This window comes from Aedes albopictus, chromosome 3, assembly GCF_035046485.1.
Source record: "Aedes albopictus strain Foshan chromosome 3, AalbF5, whole genome shotgun sequence".
NCBI lineage: Eukaryota > Metazoa > Arthropoda > Insecta > Diptera > Culicidae > Aedes > Aedes albopictus.
In genome coordinates, this window is record NC_085138.1 from 115,775,326 (window position 1) to 115,782,947 (window position 7,622).

Here is a 7,622-nt window from a genome sequence, read left to right on the forward strand (position 1 = left end):
ACAGGGGATACTCAAAATAACTGGGACAGGTAAAATTTTCACTTTTCAAAAAATGTTCAACTCGCTGTAACTTTTTGAAAAGGGCATCAAATATTCTCAAATTTTTACTGTACAGGGGATAGACAAAATGATCGGGACAGGCAAAATTTTCACTTTTCAAAAAATGTTCAATTAGCTGTAACTTTTCAAAAAGTGCATCAAATATTCTCAAATTTTTACTGTGAGTGCATCAACTAGTTGTGCATCAGTGGTACAAATTCGAAAAAGATCGGGCTATTCTCCACGAAGTTATAAGGATTCTTGAAAAAGGTAAAATTTTCCGATTGCCAACTTTGAGCTGTTATATCTCCGGATTCAATGAACCGATTGAAATGAAATTTTGACCATTTATGACTTATATAATGAACTCTGGAAAACATTTGACGTAACTTGAAATTCATAACAAGAGATAAAATTATAGCGATTTTAATTTTTTTATGATTTTTTAGTAAATTGGTCCATTTTTAATATGCATTCTATAACTTTTTCAATTTATTCGTGGCTATGTTGTTACTATCCTTCAAAACACATTTATATATAAGTCAAATAGAGGGAAGTTAAATGAACTATAATTTGCATCTTAAATTTTGAAACTATGTTGATATTTTGGAAAATTTGATGTTTTATTAGAAAAATAATCTAATCGTTATAGTTTTCTTCCGTGTTAAAAATATTAAGTTTAGTCAATGGTTTTTCATAGCTCATTATATAAGTCATAAATGGTCAAAATTTCATTTCAATCGGTTTATTGAATCCGGAGATATAACAGCTCAAAGTTGGCTATCGGATAATTTCATCTTTTTCAAGAATCCTTATAACATCATGGAGAATGGCCCGATCTTTTTTAATTTTGGACCACTGATGCACATCTAGTTGATGAACTTACAGTAAAAATTTGAGAATATTTGATGCACTTTTCGAAAAATTACAGCTAGTTGAACACTTTTTGAAAAGTGAAAATTTTGCCTGTCCCGATCATTTTGTCTATCCCCTGTAAGTTCATCAACTAGTTGTGTATCAGTGGTTCAAATTTGGAAAAGATCGGGCTATTCTTCACGAAGATATAAAGATTCTTGAAAAGGGTATAATAATTCGATAGCCAACTTTGAGCTTTTATATCTCTGGATTCAATGAACTGATTGCAATGAAGTTTTGACCATTCATGACTTATATGATGAACTCCTAAAAACGTTCAACTTAACTTTAAATTTTTAACAAGAGAAAAAGTTATAACGATTTCATTCATTTCACGATTTTTTAGTAATTTCATCAATTTCAAAAATGCATCCCATTACTCTCTCAATTCATTAGCGGCTATGTTGTAACTTTCCTTCAAAACACATTTATATATAAGGCATTTAGAGGGAAATTAATTGAACTATAATTTGCATCTTGAATTTTGAAACGATGTTGAAGTTTTGGATAATTTGGTGTTTTATTAGAAAAATAATCTAACCGTTATAATTTTCTTCCGTGTTAAGAATTTGAGGTTAAGTCAAAAGTTTTTCATAGTTCATTATACAAGTCATGAATAGTCAAAATTTCATTGCATTCGGTTCATTGAATCCGGAGATATAACAGCTCAAAGTTGGCTATCGGATAATTTTATCTTTTTCTAGAATCTTTATAACTCTGTGGACAATGGTCCGATCTTCTCCAAAATTGGACTACTGATACACAACTAGTTGATGAACTTATAGTAACAAATTGAGAATATTTGATGCACTTTTTGAAAAGTTACAGCGAGTTGAATATTTTTTGAAAAGTGAAAAATTTACCTGTCCCAGTTATTTTGAGTAACCCCTGTATGTATGTGGCAGCACGTTAAAAGAGACCAAACTGTACATTTCTTCCATGAACAATTTCGGAGTCCGTATATAACACAAACAAGGGTAGCTGACGTATGTTGTCCTAGGGCAAGTATTTTGGCCCACCTTGGGAATGTTATTTCATTTATCGTATAATCTCTACAAAATCTTGGCAAATTTTTATTGTAAATTTCAATAACAATTTGCCAAGATTTTGTGGAGAGTATTTGATGAATGTAATAAAATTCCCAAGGTGGGCCAAAATACCTGCCCGGGCAAAAATTCGTCCAGTCAGCAAGCCTCGTTATATAAATGTACGACTCGTGCTGAAAAAATCAACTTTTTGCAACTCGTCACATAAATAATTATTTCAATACCTGGGTAACCGATCAATACCTTGTCTTGGTAAGATACCAGACTTTGGTATGCTCCAGTTATGTTTCTGTTATTCGTTCCTGCTCGGGTTGGGATGAGCAATAAAAAAAAATCAAAAATGCTTTTCTGAAGAGAAAATCTTAGAAGAGAAACTGATCATTGCAATTACGTCCGAACTTCTTATAAAAATCTGTTCATGTTAAAAAACGAAAAAAAAAATCTCCTGAATATGCATTTGGCCAAATGTCTGTCCGCTATTTATCATTCAGTCAATGCTTCGGCCATCTGTCAGTAGACAAAACTAATTACAATTTTTATGGAGTAGGTTCTTATATTGGCATTTTATACTCACAGTATACTGTCGATGGGAGAGGGGTCCGGGAGTGAAATTGGATGAAAACCTTGGTCAAAAATTTAAAATGTCTTATCATATATCATAAATTATTTATTTACAAAGAATCTGGGCGATAAATTAATCGTTCCCTTTGTTTCGGTAAGCCGTAAGGCGATGTCCATAAACTACATGGACTCAATTTTGGCTATCGAAGACGCCCCTCGACTCTCGTAGACCTTCGTCCATACAAAGTTTCCGAAATTTGTATGGACCGTAGACTTTGAACAGACCACCTCCGCTCGCTCTCCGAGTCTACGTAGTTTATGGACAGGGCCTGTTACGGTAAAGGCAGCTGAGGATTTTTTCAACTGAAATTTTAGCAAAATAAATGTTTAAGATGTTTATGCTTCTATTATGAGACTGCGTCATTTAAGATTGGTCCCAAAACCTATTCAAAACCCCTAAATAATCCACCTAGTGGTGATGGCGCCTTTCTCGTGCCTTCGAAAATCCATTTCAACAAAACTCAAGTAACATGTTATTGAATATCGTACTTTCATACGTTTAACAGAAATCCATTTCATGGTACCAGAAATCATATCGTTTGTCTGACTTTCAATGTTTCAGCCTTGAACACCTAAAAAACGTCGATATCTTGAATATTGATCCGCCATTTTGGATTTCAGGCCGCCATTTTGGATCTTCTTCTCCATACGGAATATACTCTCATATTGCATGGTTTTAGTGCCTAAAACTCCATTAAACAGCCGCCATATTGAAATTGGATATTGTTGTTCGCCATTTTTGGAGTCCTGACATCTTCCCCATACCAAATAAACCCGTATTGCATGGTTTCAGGCAAAGTTGCTATCTGTCACTATCAATGGTAGGCAAACCGTCGACTTTGATAAGCTGACTGCGATCCAACTCAGCGTGTGCTCTGTTGAGTCACCGTCACTTTCCTTTTTCCATCACAACTGGACTGACTGTGATGGCGAGTAGATATCGTTGATAGGCCATATTTAAATTTAGTTTAAAAATCAAAATAAACACTTACCGTGATGGAATTAGAATATGTGATACAAAATAACAAGTTTTGCATGTTAGTCATAAATAATTTTAAGTTTCGGTTAAAATCGCCAAAATATCAGTTTAGTTGCAATTATTGTGCTCTGGAGTGCAAGTCAGTATCAAGTTGTTGCCGGTCACTATCGTCTTGATATTGATTGGCCTACATTGATAGTGACGGTAGTGCAAAATCAGTAGTAAACTGACTTGACTGATTTTTCGCAGGGTCTAAAAGTTCATTTAACAGCCGCCATCTGGAATTTAAAGCCACCTTCTTGGATTTTCTGGTCGCTATTTTTGGACTACGTACATCTTCCTCCTTCTTTCTTCCTTTTCCTTCCTTAAACTGCATTTAATAACCGCCATTTTGAATTTGGTGCCGCCAACTTGAACAATAAGGCTGCTATCTTGAATTTTGAGTCGACATCGTCGAATCTCTGGTCTCCAGTGTTGATTTGCGCACAAAATTCGTCAACCATACTGAAGGTTACAAAAATGGTCTCAGTTTGATGTGTCGCATGATGGGGCTTGGTTCGGTTTTATAAACGGCCAGTTCTACCGGGTCCTGGTCCAGAACACTGAAATGGCCATAGCTCCGGAACGCCTTGACCGATCCAGACCATTTTTAATAGCAAACAATGCGGTAAAATTCCGGTTCGATTCGATCCGAATCCGGAAAATTGGCCAATGGGAAGTGCCTTGAAAGTGAGTGAACTTTATTGTACACAGACATACATACACACATACACACACACAAACACTTACACACAGACATCATATGGGGCAGCAGGGACGGATGTCCTGGGGCCTGACGCACCCCCCCGCTTGCGAGTCAGCCGCGTAGTTGCCGGCTAAGAATAGGACTACTAACCCCAATTCAAGGTGTCAAGCGACCCGTGCCGAGGAATGAGTGATCGAGGGGGTGAAAAAGATGCTCGATCTTTAACGGAGCCTGTGGGGTACCTGGGCACCCCCCACAGTATGCTGTCCCTTACCGCGTTAATGCAGAGCTCTGGCGTGGTGGACATTATTTCTCGTGCAACTCGTGGGAACAATGAGCAAGAATTCAAAATCAAATAACCTAGGTGGAAGTAGCGGTGCGATCAACCCCTTCGCAAGAAGCGGGTTGATGAGGTCTCCGACAAGGAGAAGCGAGGAGTCAGGTGCTGGAAGCTGCTTACGCAGCTCAAGCGTGGGAGCTCCTGTCCACTCCACGGCAAGCCAGCCGGCGGAGGTCATGGACGGAGCATGGTTGCTGAGGGCCATCAGCCAAGTTGCAGAAAAAGGACGGCCCGCATTTGAGGTAGCTGAGCAGCAGCTCGGCAAAATTATCGACTTTGCGACAACTAAGTCGAATATAAGCAAGGACCTGAAAACGGCCTTGCTTCGGCTTAGGGCGTCTGTCGATAATGCCAAGCAGGAGCACGCGGTTGCGTTGCTGGCTGCAGCAGCGGCGGAACCCGCAAAGGAGAAAGCGTCTAAGTTTACACAAACGGAGGCCTTCTCCTTCGCGGGTAGTCCGAAGAGAGTGGAAGCGAATGCTCGCGATAAAAGCGACAAGCATTCGCAGAAGCGGGCGAGGCAGCCGTCAGGTGAGGAGCTGTCTGGCGGCGCCCGCAAGGCCAGGCGTATAATAACCCCGAAAGCCGGTGGTAACGCTGGAAAGTCGGACCCCAGCCAGGGTTCCCGGAAAGCTGGGAAGGGTGGGCCTGAAAAGGCCGGCCCGTCCCGGAATGATGGGAACAAGGGGTTGCGACCAATGGTGGGCCCTCAGCAGCCGCAGAGCAGGGCGATCCAAGGAGAGGACCCTCCTTGGACAAAGGTAGAGCGGAAGAGGAAGAAGAAGGGGAATCCGCAGGTAGAAGTGCAGGTCGCCAAGCCAAGGCGTAGGAAGGCAGGTGCCAGGCGCGAAAAAGGTGACGCTATCGTCATCAAGACCGAACAGTCGAAATACTCGGACGTCTTGAAGGCGATGAGGTGCGACGCCAAGCTCGAGGGTCTTGGAGCCGACGTACGCAGTATCAGACGTACTCGTACGGGCGAAATGATCCTGGAGCTTAAGCGCCAGAAGGATCACAAGGGCGCCGCCTACAAGAGGCTGGCAGAAGAGGTCCTTGGAGATGGAGTGGAGGTGAGGGCTCTTACGCATGAGGCGACTCTGAAGGTCAAAGACCTAGATGAGATCACCGAAGCAGAAGAGCTCGTCACGGCACTGCGGCAACAGTGCGATGTTCAGGTGGCCGCCACAGCCGTCAGGCTGCGGAAGGGGCCAGCAGGGACACAGATAGCTCTGGTTCAGCTACCTGTGGCGGATGTTAAAAAGTCCGTTAAAGTAGGGAGTATTAAGGTGGGCTGGTGTGTTTGTCACCTGACATTCCACGAGCCACCTGAGGTTTGCTTCAGGTGTCTGGAACCAGGACACAAGTCGTGGGACTGCAAAGGCCCCGACAGGCGCAAACTGTGTAGGCGATGCGGCGCTGAAGGCCATAAGGCCCAAAGCTGCACGAGTCCGCCCATCTGCATGATCTGTACCGGGAAAACCTCGAAAAACAGACATGCGATGGGTGGTCCAGGGTGCCCGGCTTTTAAGAAAGCCGCAGTGAGCAACAAATCACAGTGAAGGTAACGCAGCTGAACCTGAACCACTGTCATGCGGCTCAGCAACTGTTTTGTCAGGCGGTTTCTGAGTGGGAGACGGATATCGCCATCATTTCGGACCCATACCGAGTACCCGCCGGCAACGGCAACTGGGCCTCGGATGGGACCAGGAAAATGGCGGCGATATGGACGACGGGTAAATACCCCGTGCAGGAGTTGGTGTCTACTACCTATGAGGGCTTCGTGGTCGCCAAAGTAAACGGGGTCTTCTTCTGTAGCTGTTATGCGCCTCCGCGGTGGCCGATCGAGCGGTTCACGCAAATGCTGGACCGCTTAACGACCGTGCTAACAGGGCGAAGGCCGGTGGTAATAGCGGGTGACTTTAATGCCTGGGCTGTGGAATGGGGAAGCCGTTTCACGAACCAGCGGGGTCAGATCCTGCTAGAAACACTGGCCATCTTAGATGTCGACTTGGCTAACGTCGGTACCAAGAGTACCTATAGTCGAAACGGAGCGGAGTCAATTATTGACGTGACCTTTTGTAGTCCTGGCCTAACAAGTAGTTCGAACTGGAGAGTAGATGATGGCTACACTCATAGTGACCACCTGGTGGTTCGCTACAGTATCGACTACAACAACAGCAGACAGCGGATAGAAGAAGAGGCGGCTAGGCCAAGGCCAAGCCCTCGTAGGTGGAAGACATCATACTTCGACGAAGAGGTACTTAGGGAAGCGCTCCGCCGTGAGCGAAACTTACTCGGTTTAGACGGCGACGAGCTGGTGGCGGTGCTCTCACGTGCGTGTGATGCGACCATGCCTAGGAGAGTCCACCCTAGAAATGGGAGGCCACCGGCTTACTGGTGGACCGACGCGATTGCGGACCTGCGCCGCGCCTGCCTACGGGCTAGGCGGCGGATGCAGCGAGCACGATCAGAGGAAGAGCGAAACGAACGGCGGGTGGTGTTCGCCGCTGCAAAAGCCGCGCTCAAGACCGAGATAAGAGCAAGCAAAAAGGCCTGCTTTGAGGGTCTCTGTCAGAGTGCCAATACGAACCCGTGGGGTGATGCCTACAGGATCGTTATGGCCAAGACGAGAGGTGTGATGGCTCCTACAGAGCAATCTCCAGAGATGTTGGAGGGGATCATTGGAGGACTTTTTCCGCGTCATGATCCTAGTCCTTGGCCTCCTTTCGTAGGACAGCCGGGGACTGGGGCTGGCGATGAGGAAAGGGTCACCGATGTGGAACTTGCGGGGATAGCTAAGTCCCTTAGCGTAGGTAAGGCCCCAGGTCCGGACGGAGTTCCGAACCTGGCCTTAAAAGTAGCTATTGCAGAAGCTCCCGAGATGTTCAGGTCTGCTATGCAGAAATGCCTGGACGAGGGAGTTTTCCCAGAAGCGTG